This window comes from Crocodylus siamensis, chromosome 4 (assembly GCF_052110815.1).
Source record: "Crocodylus siamensis isolate JL-2025a chromosome 4, ASM5211081v1, whole genome shotgun sequence".
NCBI lineage: Eukaryota > Metazoa > Chordata > Crocodylia > Crocodylidae > Crocodylus > Crocodylus siamensis.
Window position 1 is genome coordinate 247896954 of NC_143398.1, and position 22953 is coordinate 247919906.

Genomic DNA, 22953 nt, shown 5'->3' on the forward strand with positions numbered 1-22953 from the left:
GGGTGAGTTCTTTCCCCTCGTGTCTGTGTGCCCTTAGTAGTGGGTAGGGGTGCTCCCTTGGCTGCCTGTGCAGGGTGGGAATGCCTCCGCAGAGGTCAGGACCCTGGACAGAGCGAAAACCGGGCGTTCCCCGCAAGGAGCAGAATGCAACACAGGAGCAGGAAACCGCTGAGGAAAAGGGAGAGGGCTAAGGACTGGAGCAGAGCAGCGGTAAGGGAGTAAGAGGAGCAGGATGCTGGAAGGTGCTTTGGGTCGGTGGGGGTGGTGGGAAGGCCTTCGCGTTGGACGGTGTCCCGCGTTCAATGCGTGCTTGCAGTTACGGTCGACCGGAGTGTCGTGTAACCCGAGGTTTCCCTCGCTTCTTGCGGCGGTGTGCTGTGGCCAGGGGTCCCTCATCTGTGGCAGGTGACGCTCTACATGAGGCTTGAGCACGCCTGCCCCTGCCACTTGCTTTTTTGCCTCCCTGAGCTGGGTTTGGTCCAACATTTGGGTGCTGGTGTCTGGCCCTCTCCAGGTTTTGCTGGGGCAGAAGTTTGGGGCACGTCTCCATCTTGCTGTTTGTCTTGCCACAGGCTCTCCCGCTGGTGCTGGGAACGGCTTGTCCTGCATCTGTGCGCTTTTCTGTTTGTCTTGTTGCCTTCAAAGTCGCTGCAGCCTTTCTCTCCTCTTCCCAGAAGTATCAGGAGACCTGTTTGCCTATCTCAATTGCTCCCTTTGCCTGCCAAGGGAACCTGCTGAGCGGGCTCTGGCTGCACACTCATAGCTATGGGGGGCAGTGGTAAAATAAACTTCCTCGGGAGTCTTGCCAGGGAGGGTCCGCTGTCACCTGTGCTGTGAGGCCTCAGAGTTGTCGATGGTGGCAAGTGCCTCTTTTTTCTGTGGAGGAGCAGTCTTGCCAAGGCTTCAGGCTGTGAGGCAGACACTTGGAAGAAGAGGTGAAGAGACGCACAGATGGCAGTGGAGGAAATGGCCGGCCCTGTCACGCTTTCCCGTTTTGCCTGGCGTGAGGCCCCTGCTTCTGTGGCATCCGCTGTCTGGAGCCTGCGGTGGGTTTGAGCTTCCTTGGGGCCCCGTGATGTGTTTGTCTTCTTGTTGGACCGCTTCTTCACGCTTGCTCTTTCATGTTCCCCGATGGTTTTGCGTGCGTGCCTTTTTGCAGGTGGTGTATCCCCTGCCCCTTCCAGCTGTGAGGCTGAGTGGAGAATGAGCAGCATGATGGCGGCTGTGGCGAGTCGTGCCTGTAGGAGGCGAGGGGTCTCCTGTGGTGGTTGTGCTGTACGTATGGTGGTTGCTGTGATTGGTGACTGCTTGATTGCCTCTGAATATCTGGCTCTGGGTGACCACAGGCAAGTCTTTGAGAGCTGAGTCGGTGGGTAGTGGGGCTGAATGTGTGTGCCGGGGGTTTGGAGAGGAGCTTTCCCCCTCTGGCTTTGTGCCCTTGTGTCCCGTCTTGGAGCCGACGAGGTTTTTGTTGTTGTTCCAGCTGCGCTGATCTCGGGGGGGGGGATCCAAGGGCGCGTTGATGGAAGGTGGAGGAACAGGATGGTAAAAGGAGGGCTGGGTTAGAGTTGTGGGGGTGGGATTTGCTCTAGTGATTTTTTTAGGTGGGGGAAGTAATGCCTGGTGTGGGATAGCGTCTGGAGCGCCACGCTTCTTGGGCCGTGATGCTGAAGGAGGGGATTGTGGCCACCGAGCTTGTGCTCCAGAGCTGGGTGGTATAAACCTGGTTTAGATTTACCCTGGTTGTGAGCTGTGTTTGTGCAAAGTCTCAAAGTTGCCATGGGCTATATAGGGTTGATCCCTGGCATCTGGGTGCAGATCTTGCGTCTCTGCCTGCCTGTTGCTGCTGCTGCTGGCCTCCCTTCAGGTCTGGGAACTGCACTTTGTTCTGTCTCTCTGGGTTTGTCACGGGTGTTTCTTTCTACTTTTTTAAATCACTGCAGCACTTTTTTTTGTTCTTCCTTTGTTCTTCCCAGACCTGTAGAGAGGGCCATGTTGGCATCAAAATTGGTTCCCCGCTTTGGGGAGGGGCATGACTGCACCCTGCCTGCTTTGTTTGGGGGGTAGCTGTGTGCTGTTTATGGTGCCTTGGGGTGTGGATTGGAGGGGGAGGTGTCTCCCCACAGTACTATGAGACATGAATGCTGTTCCATGTAGTAATTGCTTGTTGTTTTGGGGGGATGCCAATGTTTGGACCATGAGCAAAGGAGAGGTGAGGTAGAGGTGAAGCGACTTAGAGCTGCAACCATTGAGGAAGTAGAGGAAGCGGGTGGCTGCACATCCACAGTGACTTCTGGGTCAGCTGGAAGGAGGTCTCTGCCCTTTCACTGGAGTTGTGGGCAGAGCCTGTAGTGAGTAAGGCATACTTGGAGTGGTGTGGGATTGCGTCCCAGTGGGGCAGTCGCTTGTGCTTTGCCCTTGTGTTTGGTAGTGAAGTTACCTGTGTGCCCTCAGGAGGTGCCTGCATCCTGTGAAAGGAGGAGAACTGAAGCGGGGGCAATTGAGGGGTGGAGAAGGAACAGTGTAACGCCAGGCATGGTGAAGGCTGTCTCGGGGCTAAGGCCTTTTCTGTGGCTGAATGGGAGGCATGCTAGCTGGGCACCCCTTGGAGACCTCTGAGCCAGGGAGTGGGTGGGTGGCATGGGAGCTGTACTGCGGGTTCCTTCTTCTGTTGGGCTGTGCTCCTGGGGGGACTGCCTGTTTTGTCCCTTGTAAGGTCCTGGCCTGTGTGCAGGACCAGGTATGATGGTTCAGGGAGTGGAGCGGAGCAGTGCCCACGGAGGATGAAGCGGTAGGAACTGGCTGTTGCCCGGTGTGTTGACATTGAATGGGCACATCCTGCAGTTGGCAAATGGTTGCTTGGAGCAGTGTGCGGTTGTCCAAGTCTGGTAGTTATTTGTGCTTTGCCCTTTGTTGTTTTCTGTGCATGTTGTGCTGAGGTTTTCCCTTTGCACCCTCTGTAGGTGCTTGCCGCCTCTATGGGGAAGCCGTGGCCAGCAAGGCTGTGCGAGGGGTGACGGAGCAGTGTGAGGCCACATGTGGCGAGTGCTGGTTCTCAGGGCTGAGGCCTTTCCCCTGGTGTCTGCGTCCTCTCTGTGTGCCCTTTGCAGCGTGTTGAGGTGCTTGCTTGGCTTGCTGTGTGTTGTGGCAATTCCTCAGTGGTTTGCTTATCCTGTGTTTTAGTTTTGCTTGTTGTGGTCAACGCTTGTTGTCCGTTGTCTGTACTGTCCTGGTATGTGCGTTACCAAGATTACCTTGCCCTATAGGACTGGCCCAGAGCTGCAGTTGGGCATGAGCTGTGAGGGGGTCCACTTGGGACTGGAATAGCTGTGGTGGTTCCTGCAGGTCAGGACTGAGGCATGGCAGCAGAGCTGAGCACTCAAGTTAGGAGTGAGAGGCAGCGATAGAGCTGAGTTACAGAAGTCTACATGGGGCTTGTTCTTTGTACTAATCGTCGCCCTGGATAGTACTGTTGGCTTTTAACGTCAGGATCCTACAGTCAAAAGGAGAGTGGATCTTGTGAGCTAATGTGGCCTTACTGGACCCTTGCTGTAGCTTAAGGAGCAAATTCATGAGGTTGCTGTGGTTCATGTGTTGGCCCGATGTTTGTGTACCCACGACTTGCGCATTTGTTCATGGAGATGGCCTTCTTTCTTCTGTCAAGGTGTTGCACCGCCGTCTGTCAGCTGATGCTGTGAAGTTCCCAGTTTCCCAGATTCTGTTGCCCAACAGTCCCCAGCAGCTATTTCCATGGATACCTATCAAGTCACTTTGGGTTTGCTGCAGGCTCAACCTATGTATTAACAGTGCAATTAGATGTTTTCCATTTGCATTGATGAGCTGTTTAGCTCCTGATGATCCTTGTTCCTTAATAAATAATAATTCATATCTCTTGGCCTTTTTTATCACTCTTTCCAGGGGTCCACCTTTTAATACTGTAAGTTCTATTTTTAGAAAAAATAACTTCAGTAGCTTCCCACCAGAGTATTTGCTTACTTCTGAGAGAGGACAGGGTTTAGATTTCTTTTGAAGACAAACTGAGGCAAGAGATGTTTGGTCCTGGGCAAAGACCATTATGCCTGAAAGAGACCTGGGCCCCATCATAGGCATGTGTCCCATAATCCCTTTCGCAGATGGATCAAGTCCCCTCTTGAAACTACCAGGGTATCTGTCCCCCTCTTCCCCTTTTACCTGTTCCAGTTGGAAGGGTATCCCAGAACCTTGTTGCTGCAAAGGCTAGAAATGTTCTCTCTTTTAGCTTAAACTTGCTTATGGTTAGTGGGTACCAACAGTGTCCTACTGTTGAACTGGTTGTTTTCCTTCTCTGGCTATGCCCACCTTTTGATTTGGAGCTGACAGGGATAAATTGCAGCCATGCATTTGCTTCTACATGGTAGAAATGAAGTGATCAGGGGTGTTGGTTATAGCCGTGTTGGTCTAAGGACATAGGCAGACAAGTTTCTTTGGGTAAATGTGATTTATCTTTTATTAGACCAACTAAAGAGTTGTAAAATTTTTCAACTATTTAATTGGTCTAATAAAAGATACCACACTTACCCAAAGAACCTTCTCACCCTAGGATCAGGAACTTTTGCTTGTCTTCTCATGAATGAGCCTGCATTCCCATGTTGCACACAAGGTGCCCAAACTGCAAGTCAGTACTGAAAAGTGTTAGAGGGTAATTTCTTTTTCCTTTACTGTTACATGCACCATTTCATTGTCATCAGTTGTAGAGGTAATTAAGGGCCAAGCCCTGGTGACATCTCCCTGGGGAAAAAGAGTATTTCTCCAGGCCTGGGGCAGCCACTGGAACCTCATGGCACACAGCAGAAGCTGAGAGGGGGAGAATGGCCTGTAAATCTGTGTTGGAACTGACTGGGCTGAACAGATGTCTGGATTAATAGTGAATGTAGTCTTCACCGTGTCACCCTCTGGCCTGTCTGGTGATCAGTTCTTAAGAACATAAGAAGTGCCAGGCTGGGTCAGACCAGTAGTCCATCTAGCCTAGTTTCCTGTCTTTGACAGTTGCAGACGTGGATGCTGTAGAGGCAGAGCATCGAACCAGGGATCTCTCGAGTGATCTCTTCCTTACTCAATACCCTCCCTGGCATCCACTATTTTTTGGGTTACAGATATCAGAGGAAACATCTCCAATCCTTCTGTTCAAGGGGCTGAAGTGCCACAGTACAGTGTTATGCTCTTGTTGGTCTCTATGCTATAGAAACGTGAGGAATCCTGGCTAGCCGCTGGAAACCTTTATACCACATGGCAGGCTCTGTCGGCGGTAGATGCGAGTGTGTGCATTTGTAGTTTGTTGTTGCGAGCTCTTACTTTTTCTGGGCTGTTACGGGTACCAAGCTGAAAGACTATAAGCAAACTGTATTGCATTGATATCGGACATAGCTTTATTTATTTATTTATTTTTTTGCCTTGCTCCCTTTGTCCTGCTGCAAAGCTTGGTTACGCTGGGTCCTGCTGGTAACTGAATCCTCCTTCTGTCCATCTTTTTTGATTTGTATCCTGCCCTTCCCAACAAAGGCATAGGGTGGCTTAAAAAAGAAGACAATGAATCAAAAACAGGGGAGTGATGAGAGGAGTTTGCTGTGTCTCAGCCTGGTTGTGTTTGGTGAATGCCTGCCCAAATAGGAAGTGCTTCTGAGAGATGCTTGGGCACAGGCTCTGGGAAGCCTCCAGATGGAGGGCATGCCACAACCACGAGGGGCAATTATAGAGAGTGCCTTTGCACACACTTGCACCAAACAGGCTGGGTATATTGATGGCACTTGTAGGAGATTGCTCTTGGCTAACTTTAGGGATTGCACTGAGGTGTAAGGGAGACCCTGGGTAGTAGGGCCCAGATTATTTGGGGCCTGTTAGGTCAAAATCAGAACCTTTAAACTGTGCCTGGAAAGCTACTGGGAGACCATGCAGACTCTGGAATTGTATGCTTCTGGCAACCCACTCCTGTCAGAAGATGGGCCACCATGTTCTGCCATAGCTGCAGCTTCCAGACAGAGTAACACACCTAATATTAACTTTAGATGCTCCTAATAATCTCATTTGGCCTGCGCCAGGTGGAGATCCATTTGGAAGAGATACAAAATGAGGGCCTGGTGGTGTCATGGATGTTCCAAGACACACCAGACTTGAACTTATCGGTTCTTCCACGACTTCAGTCTCGTGAAGTGAGTAAACTGAGGATGGGGTGGATTGAGATGGGAAGGATGGGGGTCGCTGGAACCCAATATCGGCTGTAACTTGGAGAAAGGAGTGTGTGTGTGTGTTCTTATGACCTTAAGCTAACAGTGATGCATCTTCACTGAATCTGTAAATGGTAATGTGGGTGAAATTCCAGTAGCTTCTGCCATTTTACCAAGCTCTAAGCAAGGCGGTTGGATGATATGACAAAAAAACCCCATATCTGTGTTATACAGGTACTTGCGTAATTGCTTTCAGTGCTGGATCTGAGGTTGGGAGAGTTTTGGGGGGAAAAAGCTGACACGGGCAGCCCACCATGTTAATAATTTAGCGAATGCAACTTGGGCACATTTTTTGTCTCCACGGCTTGGTCCCTCCAATCCCCCATGTCTTATTTGTGCCTTGTATCTGTGCTGATAATCCTGCTGTCCCCTGGCTTGTTCTTTCTGTGTTGCTGTAGGCATCCAGCTGTCTTCTACAAAGTGAAGCAGGATAGTCACTGGTTGTCTTGCATGGCTATGACAAGTCTTCTCCCATCACAATTTGGGGTGAATGCAGATCATGGGGGGGAGATGCTAGGACTTGCCCATGACCCACTAGCTCTGAAGCCTCTGATGGGTTTCCATATGCTGTAGAGATAGGCAGTGTTGCCAGGTGGCTTTCCTTTTCCAGGAGGGATAAAGGGAATGCACAATAGACTATGGATTTGTCAGGGTTATGTGACCCTGTCTTAGATGAACTGAGGTCACTTTGACCTAAGTTAAGGGCTGCTCTAATACAGAATGTTTCATTCTCCCAATCTTTCCTTTGTTTCTTCTTGGCTTGCTAGACAAAAGAATGATGGGAAAGTGGATCTGTCTGCCCTCAAGGATCTTACTGAGGACTCCATTCTCAGCACGCAGCCGGCCATGATGGTGAATCTGAAGGCATGTACTGTTGGGGGCAATATGGTAAGACTTTCCCAAATTTTAACCCGATGAGGCACTGGAATTCAATCCGTGTGAGATTGCTGAGGTGGAGAGCAAGACTAGAATTGAACAGGATTAGATATACCTGTGTGTAATGCCTGTTGCCATATAACCAAGGGTGCAAATACATGTGGCCTTCAAGTCATGATGGCAGACAGACAGTCGCGGGTGTATCAGCACTGGATGCTGATCACTTCTTTTGGGTTTTTGTTTTTGTTTCTTTTTAGGTGGGGGGAAATGTGTGGGCTATGGGGCTTGTCTAGCCTTGCAATTCCTCTTTTCATCTCTGCGTTGGTTAGACCGTTTACACAGAAGTGCAATCCTACAGTGGTCAGATTTGGGAAAGTGCAAAGCAGACCCTAGAGATGCATAATATTTATTGAGCTGTTTGGGTGCATACGTCATTCCACTTCCTCTCCTGCAGCCAGTGTTTGTTCTCTACTGTTTGCTTTCTTGCTTCACTTACAGACCTCTTAATCCAGAGCGGACTAACCTTTTTGGCAAGCATGCTACAAATCAGCCCAACACCCTTCCAAAATGCCATTCTGATCCCCTTTCTCTTGCTGCTCTGCTTTCTGCTCCCTGCCTGTCTGCCATGTGCCACACAGGGGCTGCTTGCGCCACAGGTTGGCTATCTCTGTCTTGAACAATAATGCTCGGGTAGTCACTGGCCTGTAAACTCTCATACATTAATTGGCTTTGACTCATTTCAGCTTAATGAACAGCTTTTCTGCTTCGTTTGTGCCTGTTGTCATTAATGGTAACTTGGGGAGATGCTAGGATTCATGCCATACCTTTCAGTTGTATTCTGCTGGGCTTAGTCCATTTTCCTTCCTCTTAATCAGTGTTGTCCTTTGTCTTTCTCCTCTCTGAGCGGCGGTGACTCCTTCCCCTGACCTGTTGTCTCAGAGGTGCAAGGAATGGCAATAAGTTATGACCCTCCTCGTTCTTCCTTCGGTGTCCAATGCTAAGCTGTCTCGGGAACCCTCCTCAACATGGCAAGCCCAACGATGCACAAGCTGCTACTCCGGAACCCACGAGCACTCAGCTTGGGCCATGAGGAGAAGCAAGGTGGGAACAGAGAAACCAATTTACCTAGTGTAGGGTTTCAGAGGATGGAGAGAGACTCCTCTTTGTCATTAGGGTTAGACAGACATGCACGTTAATGCAAGATGTTGATGATTTGCTTTGTCAGGTTTAGTTCTTTTCTTCTCTGCTGTCTGCTTCCTTTGATCTGATCTCTCTATCCCATGCCAGGAAGTGGGGGCTTTTGCTTTGTGGCAGAGCTAGACAATCCTTTGCAGCAGAATGGACAAAGCCCATGAGAGCCAGCAGTGCCAGTGCAGGAGCAGAGGTGGAATGGAATGAGGAGCTTGCACTGTAAGGAAAAATGGTAGTTTATTCTTGGGTTATTTAATTTTTTTTTCTTTAAAATGTGGGAGTGATGAAGGCAAACCTGCTAGATCTCTAGAATTCACTAGACTGGCATACTGCTAAGGGAAATGGCCAACAGGTAAACTCCACTATATTGCGACAAGTTTGTATTTTCTACCTGTCCATCTGTCCCATCCATTCCTATACTTGGCTCCAATAGCAGTTGTTAAAATGCACCCCAGTTTTTGGATATGCAGAACTTCTCCATGTCCTCTTCTGCCCTACTTTCCCTACAGCTATGCATTTAGATCCTGACCTCCCCGAATAACTGTGTTGTACAAGCTCCACTTCCCTCTTCCTCCCACCATCTCCACCTCCCCACAGACTGACTGCAGCTCTGTAAGTCCACTGTACTGCGAGCTTGAGTCCCTCATTTCCCATCTACAACCACCCTGCAATAGAATCTAGAACATGTGTGGTGAAGATTTAGCAATTGGGTTGGCAGGAGGGGAGGAGTAGCATGTGGGAGAACTAGAAAGAAGCCTTTCAGCATGTGCCTAATCCAGTGCTTCTATCTTGGCAGGGATCTGGGGCCACAGAGCAAAGAGTTAAAGCTCCAGGGGTTGAGGATCAGCAGTGGGGGTGAAAGTAAGTACGGGACCCACAGGGAAGAACTGTGGAGTTGAATAGGCTTTCCCAGTGTCACTAATGGCGCTCTCAAATTTTTACAAGGGTTAGGGTCGTGGAGTCCTCCTGGGAAGGCAGGGAGACCTGAGCCACTCTGTTTCAGTTTGTGGATCTTGTACCTTACTGAAATGCTTATGTGGGTTACAAACTCTGGAAAAGATACTTCATTGGGGTTTAGATGTAGTGAAAGCTCTGACAATTTTCAGATGTGACCTCTGCCAGCTGGGTTGTGGGGCAGATATTTTTCCTTGCTAATTTCTCTGATACCTGGAAGCTTGCTCATGGCATAACATTCTGGTTGCAAATAAAGAAGACTGAAGAAGGGCCGTGTTCTGGAGGGCAGGTGAGTATGACGCAGTGCTGTCAGGCTTCTGCCCAGCTGCTTAAGGCTTCATTCCTGAGTGCAAGACCTGAGTCTGAGGGAACCTGTAGAACTCTTATCTCCAGAACGGGGGGTGCACAGTTCATTCATGGCTCAAGCACATGCAGACTGGTCCCATTGACTCCTCCAGTGACGGGAGACGGCCTGCTGCAGCTGTGGGGCTGTTCCTTGTTGAGCAGGAAGTTGAATCCCCCGAGATTAAAAAGGAGATTTTGGAGGCATCTGGCTTATGCTTGTTCTCCCTGTCACGGGTCTGCTGCTTGGACATGCCATAGTCTTCCTTCACCTCCTTAGCAAGCAGCCTTCTGGGAAGCAGGCCTTTTCACTGACCCCAGGTGTGGGACATTAAATGGCACCTGTTGCTACCCTTATGATGGAGGTAAGCTTATGGCTTAGGAAGGTCTGTGGAGTGCCTGCCCTGGAAGAGTTGCAAGAGGTGAACCTCCTTGTAAGGAGGTGGAATTTGGGTTGTGGCGTAGGAAGCTCCAGTGGCAGGAACAGCATCGCTAGAGGTGAAAATGTCTCAGTTGCTAGGGGGCACTGCTCTTTCCTATGCTCCTGAGCCTCCTGTAAGAACCATATATTTGCTCAAATCCAATACAATACTTTTTTGGTTTGTTCCCCCCACCCCTTCAGTATTGCAGGGGTTGGATCTTAGATTTGAGTAGAAGTCAGGGGCAGGCAGCTGCTCTGGCTCTGGTTCTGATTCTGACCCTGATCCAGGTTTGGTTTGGGCTTAGAGCCACAGTCACAACTGCTGCCACTGCTGTATATGCCTAGGTGCAGCTCTGGTCCTTCTCTGGCCTGGCAGTGGAGGCAGTGGCAACCCTAGCTCCAAATCTGTGTTGGGGCCAAGGCTTGGGCTGCAGCTGCTCCTGCAGCTACTGCTCCCCACCTTGGTGTCGTCTAGAGTCCTGAATTGAGGGTAAACGATGTGCGGCAGACAGCGGGGGGGCGGGGGGGGGGCTGAGGGGCTCGGGTACCATGAGGTGGGGAGGGCAGGTGGCAGGGGCACAGGCTCACGACAGGGGAATGGGGTAGGGTGGGAGGGAGGGGGCAGGTATGGGGAGACGACCCTCCAATAATTAGATTCTATATATGGTAAATTATAACAGCATTATTAATTTCCATGTGTAGAATCTAATTACTTGAGGGGTGTGAGTGGGGGAGTTAAAGTCAAAGTTACCTGGGATTTGGGTAAATATGGTAAAAAAAGGAGGAATAATGATCGGTGCTGGCTGCCTGGTCTTTGTGACTGGAGACCTCTGTCTTCCTGGCTGGATGGACCCACTGGGTAGGTCTTGTCTCTTAAACAGTGATGCTAGGTAGGCCTTCAGCACTTGGGTCTAGGACCTGCCTGCTCACTCCGGGTAGATGTAGAAAGCGCAGGCTTAGCAGAAGCTGCTTCTGTGACTAAGGCTGAGGGAGAGAATCATGCCGCTCCTGGGGATGGCCAGTAAAAACTGTCATGCAATATGCATCTTCATTACTATACTATGTCTAGCCCAAATCTCTGAAGATCTCAGTAGGCTTTTCTTTTGTTATGACTTATGAGGGGCCTGTGCTTCCCAGCCAGTGCCTTTGTGCTGGGCGGAGGTCCGAGGGTGGCTCACCATGACTCTTTTGTATCCTCTTCTCCTTTGAAGTTTTTCTACCAAGAGTCCCCTGCATCCTTGAGTACCCAGCATACTGTATCGCTCCGCACCAGCATTACTCCCACCAAGAAGATTGAGATGGACCGTACCATCATGCCTGATGGCACTGTTGTGACCACTGTCACCACCATTCAGTCCAGGCCCAAAGTGCAGGACTGCCAGCTGGGTGAGGTCTGATTACTATGCAGCTCTTAGACGCATTGCTGGTATCTCTAGTGAGAGAATAAAGCGGCTCTTAACTGCACCAGGCTTAGTCCTATATAGCATGTGGTTAGCTTCTGTAGCTGTCAAATGCAGCAGTCCCTGCAAATGTGCTCCTCAGAGAGAAAATGAGAGGGATGCCTGCAGCCTGTGGGAATGGGATTATTGGCACTGAGCAATGCTGCTGTTCAGTTAGTGGCATCATGGTGTGACTGGGAAAGTACACTTGGCATCCAGAGCCTCTGCTTCTGCCAGTCCTTGCTCTGCTACTGGCTTTCTGTATGACTGGGGAAATCCGTTTGTCCCTCTGCTTCCATTTCCTCATTTGTAAAGTAAGGCTGATGTTGAACTTTGGTGTCCCTCATGTCAGCATTGTGCACTAAGTACTGTCATATACTGAGCAGAACCAAATGCTTTCCATCTTGGCTTGGTAGCATCCCCTAGCTTCAGTTCCAGGTGGGAACACTGACACGCATTCCACAGGACTGGGTAGCAGACCAGTGTGCAATGGTGATCAGTGTCTGGGATGCTACATGACTTGTTCCATGTTTAGTGCAGATCTAGAAGGTTCCCCACTTATACGCACTGCTGGGTGGAAAGACTTGCCTGTAATGGCCAAAGATTGTGCCTCAAAGGCAGGCAACCTTAGGCAGGTCCTGTCCCTCCTACTGCTGACTTTGTGCCTTTCATTCTTGGATCTAGATTCACCTTCAAGATCTCTGTCCAAAGTAGAGGTGATGGAGGAGAAGAAGATAACGGTGCTTTCAGAGAGCAGCTGTCCCAGCAACACCTCACCCAACAGCAGCCCTATGTCCTTTGATACCTGAGACCTTCCTTAGTAGCAAGAAGCTCCACCTCCAGTAGCAAAATATAACTTGTTCTCATGGCCGTTTTGTATCCACTGTCAGAGAAGGTCACTTAATTAGCATGGTCCTTTGTAGAAGGCAGGGTAGATTTGCACCTTATAGACAAACCAAAGCGTGTTCATGTGTGTAAATACATGCGCACACAGCACAAGGCTGAAGCTCACTTTATCTAATTCTGTGTGTGCACATGCATATGTATGTGTGCACGTATATGTTGTCTCCGTGTGGTTAGTCCATAGGGTGCTAATTTACTTGGCCAGTTACTTGACTTGAAGCTAACATGGCTAGGTGTCTCTCTGCTTACCATCCTTTGCTTCAAACAATACTTAAAAATACTGAGGGAGGGGCAGGGCAGGGAGGAAGCAAGTTAGGATGGAGTAGTTAACTGTGTTGTCAACTGTAAGTTCCTTGTTGCCGATCTTGCTTCACAAATTCTGTATTGGTGAGTTGCTTCTCAGCCCTTGGCTAGAACATATTCTGTTAAGCAGGGCATAACAGAAATTAGTTGGGAGTTCAGGACCTGAATTGAAACTAAGTTCCATATGCACCTGAAACTGCCTGAAAGAAGGAGATAGTGTCCAAATAAAGTGATCAGAATTGGAATGTTGCCAGGAAGTTAGCATTATATCCCTAACTTATAAATGTTGCAATATTATTAATGCTTGCAAGTGGCTTGAGACTGTGTGGCTTTAAATCTCCATTCACTTAGTGACTTCTCCAAAGCATTCTGCTTTTGGGTCAGCAGAGTCATTTCAGCAAAGAACTATTACCTCCCCCCTTAACTGGCTCCAGGTTAAAAGGAGTTGTGGCCTGCAAGTGACTTGTCTGCTCAGGGATGCCTTTTGTGTGAATAGGGGAGAGTCATATGTCCAATGGCTTGGATCCTGTGGCAGAGACAGCGATCAGGCAGTTGACGGAAACAAACAACAAATCTGTCAAGAAAACCCCGACTAAACGCAGCACGTTGATTATATCAGGAGTTTCCAAGGTAACTAGTAGTTTGGGAGCTCTGCTGAAAAACTGCCTGATGACGATGTATAATGACTTGTTCTGTCCCGCAGAGACCCGTGGGTCTAGGACGCATGGAAAGGAATCTTCTTAAGGGTCTGTGAAGTCTCCCCCCAAAGCATCCCAAGCCTCATGAGCTGCAATTGATTTTTGCTCTCAAGGGGCAGTTTAACCATTTGAGGTGCGACCTTAAATCTTGTCCCAAAACGGACTTCTTGTCCTCCAGCTCAGACTCAGCAAGAAAACATCTTTGTTGTCTGAAAACAGGAAGGGGAAGAGGTAGCCTCGTGAGAGGAAAGTTGTAAATGTGACTTTAATGGCTTCCTTGTTGGACCTTTCAGGTACCAGTTGCTCAGGATGAAATGGCACTTTCTCTTGGCTATGCTGCATCTATGGAGGCAACAGTGCATGGGGACTCTGTGGTGTCTGGCACTTCTGAGCAGATGCAGACCTCCGCTGACCCATCCCAGTTACTGGAAGCATCCTTCTCAGGGCAGAGGTCCAGTCAGGAGCTGGATGAGACAACGCGATCGGACATCTCTGAAAGACTGTCCGTGGAAGATGTTGAGTCTGAAACTGGCTCCGCTGGAGCCCTTGAGACCAGGAGCTTAAAGGACCACAAAGGTGAGGACCAGTGTGGCTTGGAACATGAGCCATTCAGCCGTACAGACCTGAGTCTAGGGCGATGGTCACATCTCGTGGCGGAGTAACTGTCCACTTGTGCAATGGGTGATAGTAACTTCACTCCTTATCTGTTTTGCTAATCTACAAGATGATATCCTTTAGGCAAGATGGTTGTAATTACTTTTGGAAGATATGTTAGAGCAGTCAGTTTCTAGTGAACAAATAGCCAACCTGTGTTAGCAGCATAAATTGCAGGAATGGGACTTGGACTGGCATGTTCTCCCAAGTAGATGCGCAAATAAAAAGAGCAAGCAAGGTGCAGTGTCAAATACAAGGCAAATGTGAAGTCAGTTTTAAGACTTCTTTTACCAAGGGTCCAATATAACTGCTAAAAGCAATGGGTCAGTTGAAGGAGACCTTGCGACAGAGCTTTTGTGAATTAAGAGGTGGGAGTTGGTGAAACTATTAATTGTGTGATGCAAGATTAGTAATGTAGTTTGCATAGTGAAACAGAACGTGTCCATGTAGGTGAAATACTTAGTTTCATAGTTAGTAGGGTCAGAAGGGACCTGAGCAGATCATGTTGGGGGGGGGTTGGACTTGATGGCAGAAAAGAGTACTGGGGTCAAATGACCCTGGCAAGGTGATTGTCAAGCCTTGTCTTACAGACCCCCAGGGTAGGAGCCAGCACCACTTCTCTTGGAAGTTGGACCCAGATCCTAGCCGTCCTGACAGTGGAGTAGCGCCTCCTGATGTCTAATCTGAATTTACCCTCTGCCAGCTTGTGACCATTATTTCTAGTCACTCCTGGTCGTGCTCGGAGGAACAGGGACTTCCCCAGTGCTTGCTGGTCCCCTCTGACTGACTAGTTTGTGACAGGCCACTAGATCCCCCCTCCGCCTTCTCTTGTGGAGGCTGAACAGGTTCAGGTCCTGTCGCATCTCCTCATAGGGCCTGCCCTGCTGCCACCTGATCGTGCGAGTGGCCTCCTCTGGACCCTCTCCATGGTGTCCACATCCCTCCTGAAGTGCGGTGCCCAGAACTGGATGCAGTACTCCAGCTGCGGCCTGACGAGTGTCGCATGGAGGGGGAGGGTCACCTCCCTGGACCTGCTCGAGATGCATCTGTGGATGCATGATAGGGTGCGGTTGGCCTTCCTGACCGCGTCCCCACACTGCCGGCCCATGTTCATCTTGGCATCAGTGATGACTCCAAGATCCTTTTCTGCCTCTGCCCTGACAAGGAGGGAGTTCCCCAACCTGTAGGTATGGTGCCGGTTCTTCCTGCCCAGGTGCAGCACCTTGCACTTGTCAGTATTGAATCCCATCCTGTTCTTGTCCCCTGACCCCTGTAACCTGCTTAGGTCTGATTGTAGCCTATTGCTCCTGTCTAGCATGCCCACATCCCCCCCACATCTTAGCGTCATCAGCAAATTTGAACAGGCTGCTTTTTACCCCTTTATCCAACTCACTGATGAAGATGTTGAACAGTGCGGGCCTGAGGACTGAGCCCTGGGGGACCCCCCTGCCCACTTCCTTCCAGGTGGAAAATGACTTGTCCACCACCGCTCTCTGGGTGCGGCCCTCCAGCCGCTTGGCGACCCATTTGACTGTGTGGGTGTCGACACCACAGTCCCCCAGTTTCTTAATGAGAATGGGGTAAGAAACCGTGTCGAAGGCCTTCTGGAAGTCCAGAAAGACTTATGTCCACTGCTACCCCTGTGTCTAAGGATTTGGTGACTGGGTCATAAAAGACCACCAGGTTGGTCTGACAGGAGCTGCCGCTAATGAACCCGTGTTGGTTGCCCCTAAGCATAACCTCCCCTGCTGGCCCCTTGTGGACATGCGCCAGGATAATTCTCTCAAAAAGCTTCCCCAGGATTGAGGTGAGACTAACTGGTCTATAGTTTCCCGGGTCTTCCTTCCTCCCCTTTTTGAAGATGAGAACCATGTTGGCCCTCTTCCAGTCCTCTGGCACTACAGCAGAGCACCACGAGTGTTTGTACAGCTGTGCCAGGGGTCCCACAATATGACCACAGCTAATTCCCTCAGCACTCGGGGGTGGAGATCGTCCGGACCAGCTGATTTCAATACATCCAGTCCCTCCAGACGTTCCCTGACTAGATCCTCCCTGACCCATGGCCTAGGTGCGCCTCCCCTGGGGCGTGGGGGGGGCTGATTCTGTCCCTGCTCAGGAAAACAGAGGCAAAGAAGTTGTTAAATAGGTTAGCCTTGTCATCTGGTGTGATGACCAAATTTCCTAGCGTGTCTTGCAGGGGCCCCACGTTACCTGGTACCTTCTTTTTGCCCCTATGTATTTAAAAAAGGACTTCTTGTTGTCCTTGATCTGGGAAGCTAGTCCCAGTCCCATCTCTGCCTTGGCCTCCCTCTCCGCCCCCCTGCATCCCTGAGCAACCACAGTGTAGTCCTCCCTGGGGATGGCTCCTCCCTGCCATTGGGTGTCCACCTCCCTTTTTGCTAGGTGACACTCCCGGATAGTTTTGGTGAGCCATGGGGGGCTTTTGCCCTCCTGCCCACTTTGATCGGTGTTGGGATTACCTCCCTTTGGGCTTGGAGGATCGTCACCTGGCTCCCCTCCCCTCCGGGACCTCAGTGCTTCCCCAGCTATTCTCCTTACCTCATTGAAGTCTGCCCTCTAGGGCTGCTGCCTTGCTGCAGGCCTTTGCCACCTTGCGCTGGATGGTAAATCCCAGCAGGTGATGATCCCTGTCACCCAGGTGGTCGAGCACCTGCAGCCCCCTCACCAGGTTGTTGCCCGTGGCCAGCAGCAGGTCCAAAAATGCGGAGATGCAATAGTCTATAAATAGCGTGTTGGGGGTTTTTTGTTTTTGAGCTCTAGAGTCCGAAGGAAGTCAGCCTCATGCTGCATGGAAATGCAAGTGCAGATTTTTTTTTTTTTAAATATTTATTGATTGTTTTTTTGTTTTTTGTCTTTTAATTTTGTCCCAAGCCAAATCCATTGCAAATCCGTGAGTCATTCGAGAACCATATATGACCGTACTACCAGCAAACCTCCTCCACCCCCACCCGGGGGTTCAGATGCTTCCAAATCATTTGGCAGGCATCCTACGTGCAGGACCAAGCTCAGAGGCTTGGGGTTCAGATGCCCCCAAGTTTTGCTTGCCCTCAGCCATATGGCTGCAGGAGCAAGCTACAGATGAATCTCCCATCTTGATAAAGTGGGCATAAACCAAGATCTTCCCACGGGAAATGAACATAAGAGGTTAACTACATGTTACCTCATGGGTACTACCCCGTGCCAGAAAAGGGGTTATCCCGAGCGACTAGAAAAACCGCCTTAGTGGTCGTGGTATTTCCGCTGCCAGGTAAGTATGGAAATGCAAGTGCAGGTGCCCTGTGCTAGCTTCAAAACTGTAAGTGGTAGTGCTTCCAGTTCCAGAGCTAGTTGGGAGTGGGGTATTTATTAGGGCAGTGTATTTAGGGTGGCCATTGGTCCTGTCTTATACTGGACTATCCTGTTTGAAACCCTTTGTCTCCTCTTGGTTTCTGAATGACAAATGGATGGCAAAAGTCCCGTTTTTCAGTTAGTTGGTGGCAATTTTACATGTTAATATTACTTGCCCTCACAAGTCTGCAGGCTGTGCCCAGGGGGTAGGGCAGTGCGCAGCCAGGATCAGGGTCCTAGCCAGCCAGGGTGGCCCCACCCCTCGCTGCTGGTTGGCTAATGTGGAAGCCCCACCCCTCATTGATTGGCAGCAGGGCCTGCCTATCACGAAAGGAATGTCCTGTATTCTGGGGATGCTAACTGTACTGTAGGTAGGGTGCAATATACCTTAGGGCAGGGGCTTTCAACCTTTGTTGGTTGGTACCCGCCGCAGAAGCAGGGAGTCCCCCAGCCGGTGGAGAAGAGAGGGAGGGGTTCCTCAGTGTTGGGTGGAGGAGGAGGGGTGGGGGTGGGGGGGGATCCACTGCAGCAAAACAAGATGCTCTGGTGGCAACTTCAGAAGTGCTGCCGGTGAAACTGGAAGTGCCCCCAGCTTCTCTGCTCCACTGCCACATGCCCCCTGGGGGCTTCCCAAGTACCGGTGGACAACTCCTGCCCCAAGTCATCCTGAGGTGTTGTAACTTGCTCAGGAGTATCATGACAGGCTGAAGAGCAATGGGATGAAACTGAAGAAGAGAACTTCAGCTGAGTGTTGGGGAAAAGGATTTTTTTTGTAACAGAAAGGAAGGAGTCTTGCCCGTTCCCGGTGGGTTTAGATTTATGGTGCAGCATGACATTGTGGTCCGTGCCAAAAAAGGGGCTTTGTGGCCTTGACCAAGGAAGCAGAGATGGTGTGAAAAGCTAGGAAAGAAATGGGATATTAAGTTACTGAGCTCTACCCCAACACCCCTGCCTCCTGTGCCATTGCTTGGTGGAAGGTACCAGTAGTACCATCCATAGAGTTCAGACTGGAAGTGAAATGGTAGTACTTTCCTTAGCTCCGTACGTGAGCCAAGCTCTTACTTCCAGCAGATTGTGTGGCAGCTCAGAGTATAAGTGTGTACTCAGCCGGGCTCTCTTACGCTAAATGAGGTTCAAATAATTCACAAACAAGACTTGATTAATGAATAAGGCATAGACATGCCAAGAGCCCCTTCCTGCAATCCTAAGGAAATCAGATTTCAAAACCAACAAAACCCCCCCAAAACAAACCAACAAAAAAAAGTACCTGTAATTGTAAAGGAAAATTTGAACGTGATATAATAGTGACTGTAGTGAAATCTGCCTCAGTCTGCAGATAACTTTCAGCAGACCCCAGTGTTTTGTTTCTGTTCAACTTTTTTAGTAAGTGGTCTGGCATGACTCTGGGTTTTTGCAACAAAAGCCAAGGAAAAGAACTGTTCAGCCTTGCATATTATTTACGTCTATACTTATCTAACATTTGATAGTCATAAAAATTAATAGGAACTTTTTAGTATTTAATATTGCTGTTTTGTGATGATAGTTAATTTTTTTTAAAATAATTTTATGTATTTTTTTTTAATAATTGATGTAAGCACTTAAACTCTCTCCCTTCACTGTTCCAGTAAAGTAACGCTTAAAGTATATGACCATTTTTTGACCTGGCAGTTGACCAAGGTGGTTGTTTTCTTGGTTTGCTTGTTTTTTTGACGGGTTAAAAATACCCAACCTAAGCTCTAGTAGAGTAGAAAGAACTAGGGAAAGAGTTCCTTCGGGAAGGTGAGGCCTTGCACTGTGGGAAGCTCTAGAATTCGGAGAGTATGTGCCTGGGTATGTTGTTAGGTTGTGATGCCAGGAAGGAAACGTGGTCTAGTGGCTGGAGTTTGGGCTTGGAGTTGGCTTTATTCCCAGCTTTGCCATTGCCATTGACTTGTTCCCCTTCTGCAGTCAGCTTTCTTCGAAGTGGTAGCAAACTCATCTTCCGGAGGAAGAACAAACAGAAGGAAGCTGGTCTGAGCCAATCACAGGATGACCTCTCCAATGCCAGCACCAGCTCTGCTGCTAGGAAGAAAGCGGAGAGTTTTTCTCGCCGTCTTATTAAGCGCTTCTCTTTCAAGTCTAAATCAAAACCCAAAGCCAATGGCAATGTGTGAGAACTGAGGGAAGTATGAGCCAGTGTGAAGGACTGCATGGGATCCTCTCTCTTAATCTGTCTTTCCCACCCCTGGTGTGAGCAATCACAATCCTTCCACCCTCCAGTGAAGAGAGACCTCCCCTGCCCTGGTGCTTTCTACTGGTTGGGGAGAAGAGTGTTCTGAACCCAGAGTTAAGGCTGATGAGCTATGTGGGTTCTCTTCTCTGGACATCCGAAACCATCTTCCTCTTGCAGGAATGCAGGGGCATGCTAAACAGTCTGACAGTTTGAGACGCTGTTGAAATAACTCCACATTCTCGTAGTGGCAGCATGCCTCCGACTCCTCCAGAGCTTGCTGTAAAGGGAAGTACCCTGAAGATGTCTGCTTTTGTGCTAACAAATCAAGAACTAAGGGGGTTAACTATCTGGAGAAGAGACTCCTTTTCATAATTCTGAGGATAAAGAGGTTCAGCTGAGGCTGATGATGAACCCTACACTTGCAATATTTATGACCTGAGATGGGACAGTTCAGTGTCTCTGCTTGGTGGAAGATTTCAAGGGGAGGAGTTAGATTTCCATAATCCAGTTGCACTCTTTGAACTGTGACTTTTGGAGAGAAGTTTGGGAAAATGTCTTTAACTGAAGGGGTTTCTAACAGAGGAGGGAAACTAACCACTATGAAAGAAACTGCCTGCAGCGTTCTTTGAAAAATCATGTCGTAGCTGCAGTAGTTGATCTCCTGTTTCTGGGCTTACCTCAGGTCTGCGATATCACGGAATGCTGAATTGATCCATAGATGTGCACTAACACACGTGTCTGCTGCATTTGTGTGGACCAACAGGTGTTCATTGTACGAGCGGGCTGTCTCTTGCCTAGGGAGACAGTGGTCGGGACGGGGCCCCCAAAGAAAGCATGTTGTGTAGTTGTAAAGAATGCAGGAACGTGGCACTGTGCATAGTTGCCACGCTCCCCGAGTTCTGTACAGCAAAGACGGGCAGCATGCTCAGAACGGTGAGGTATGAGGCAGATGGTTATTTTACCTCTAAATCTATTGCGGCAAGAAGAGTTGGGTCTTATTTCTTTTCTGTGAGAGAGAGTTACTTCCTGTTTTGTAACAAGGAACCTGATACATTGGCTCTTTGGCCAGCAGTTCTGTCTCTCTTGCGAGTCTGCCATATACAAGTTGAGGTAATGGTGCTGAGTCACAAACCCCAAAACCGGGTAGAGTCATCTGGGAAACTTACTGGCATGGATGTCCAGGCCAAACCTGAACAGATCTTTAGGAGGCCACAAGCGTCTTCTGGGATTAATGATTTGATTAGAAGCTTCTGCTCTTCTGTAGGATGCAGAAACAGGTAGACACCAAAGCAGGCTATGCTCTGGGAGGGATTACTATAGGCATTGACAAAGACCAGGCTGCCTGTGATTCATCTAGAATTCCTCCCCCCACCCCCATCTGTACAAGAGGGCAACTGACCTGGGATAGGTACTGCTCTGGAAAGGGACTGTTGGAATTGTTCCTGTTGTTATACAATTCAAAAGAGTAGTTACTGGGTTTTGTAAGAACTGCAGAGGAACTTCCTCCCATAGAAAAAAAATCTTACGATAGAAATGGTCATCACAGCACATCAAAAGCAATATGTATAAACATACAGCCAAGAAGTTGAGGCCTTGCCTAATATTTCTGGACAGCAGGAGTGTTGCAGATATCCACGATGAATTGAGCTGTGACTGAAAGGGGATGAGTGGGGCACCTAAGTGATGCAAAAGATTGCCGTTTGTTTCTTGGAGGCTCGCAAAGAATCTCAGACACACAGTCATTAGATGGCACAAAAGGTGTATTTGCAAATAGGGTCAGAGTAGAGTCAAAAACTCAGATTACTCTGCATCCACCAAGGAATTTTTGCAGGCTGTATTTATCTTTTTCCTCCTGGGCACGTGTGCAGACTACATCCATCACATGTATATTATAATTAACTACTTAAGTATGCAGGGCGGAGAGGTAAATATGCATCAGCTAATTGAGCATGCTCAGAGACTATTATCATAGTAGTATCATAGTAGCTAGAGTCGGAAGGGACCTAGGTAGATCATCTAGTCCGACCCCCTGCCTTGGCAGGAAAGAGCACCGGGGTCAGATGACCCCGGCAAGGTGCTTATCTAACTTCCTTTTAAAAATCCCCAGGCTAGGAGCCTGCACCACTTCCCCTGGAAGCTGGTTCCAGGCCCTAGCCGCCCTGACTGTGAAGTAGCGCCTCCTAATATCTAATCTAAACTTACCCTCCGCCAGCTTGTGACCGTTATTCCTGGTCACTCCTGGCAGCGCACGGGGGAACAGGGACTCCCCCAATACCTGCTGATCCCCCCTGACCAGTTTGTAGCAGGCCACAAGGTCCCCCCTTAACCTTCTCTTGTGGAGGCTAAACAGGTTCAGGTCCCGTAGCCTCTCCTCATAAGGCCTGCCCTGCTGACCCCTGATCATACGAGTGGCCCTCCTCTGGACTCTTTCCATATCGTCCACGTCCCTCTTGAAGTGTGGCGCCCAGAACTGGACGCAGTACTCCAGCTGCGGCCTGACCAGCGCCGCATAGAGGGGGAGGATCACCTCCCTGGACCTGCTCGAGATGCATCTGTGGATGCATGACAGGGTACGGTTGGCCTTCTTGACTGCCTCCCCACACTGCCGGCCCATGTTCATCGTGGAGTCAATGACGACTCCAAGATCCTTTTCCATCTCCGTGCTGGCAAGAGGGGAGTTCCCCAACCTGTAAGTGTGGTGCCGGTTCTTCCTCCCCATGTGCAACACCTTGCACTTATCAGTGTTAAACCCCATCCTATTCTCATCCGCCCACCGTTGCAACCTGTCAAGGTCAGCTTGTAGCCTATTGCACCCTTCTAGTGCACCCACATCCCCCCACATCTTAGTGTCATCAGCAAACTTGAACAAAACAGGAACTCTTACAGCTCATTTCCGTTTCATACAAACATACATGTGATTACATCACTACATCCATCACATGTATATTATAATTAACTACTTAAGTATGCAGGGTGGAGAGGTAAATATGCATCAGCTAATTGAGCATGCTCAGAGACTATTATAGGTCACCAAGAGTTTAAACCCCCCCCTTTCAAGGACACAGTCAGTTGAATTCCAGCTTCTGTAATCTACATGAGAGAGGCTAGGGAAAAGCTGGGGGAGAGACTGCGATTTAGTATAAGAAGAGCTGGGGCAAGGCTGGCCAAGGAAAAAGGTCCTTGGCAGTGTTTCTTTCTTATCAGGTGCAAGATGCAAGCTGTGCATTTCTAACATAAGGAAGAGATGTTCTTCCATATTGCCCCACTGACCCTAGCTAAAATGGGAATATGCATGCACAGTAAATAACTGATCGAGCTGGCTGAGCAATAGCTCCTTTCCTTCAGCCTTTGG

At 49.3% G+C, this 22953-nt stretch overlaps 1 pseudogene across 1 annotated transcript; it reads left to right on the forward strand.

The window, feature by feature from the left end:
* Positions 1–1588: 1588 nt before the first annotated feature.
* Positions 1589–21464, forward strand: LOC149867833 (phospholipid transfer protein C2CD2L-like; annotated as a pseudogene). The gene is made up of 12 exons (XR_016441703.1): positions 1589–3786; positions 6075–6185; positions 7035–7148; positions 7591–7666; positions 8424–8546; positions 9124–9192; positions 9865–9988; positions 11256–11430; positions 12168–12272; positions 13186–13319; positions 13681–13963; positions 19337–21464. The product of XR_016441703.1 is annotated as a phospholipid transfer protein C2CD2L-like (transcript).
* Positions 21465–22953: the final 1489 nt, after the last annotated feature.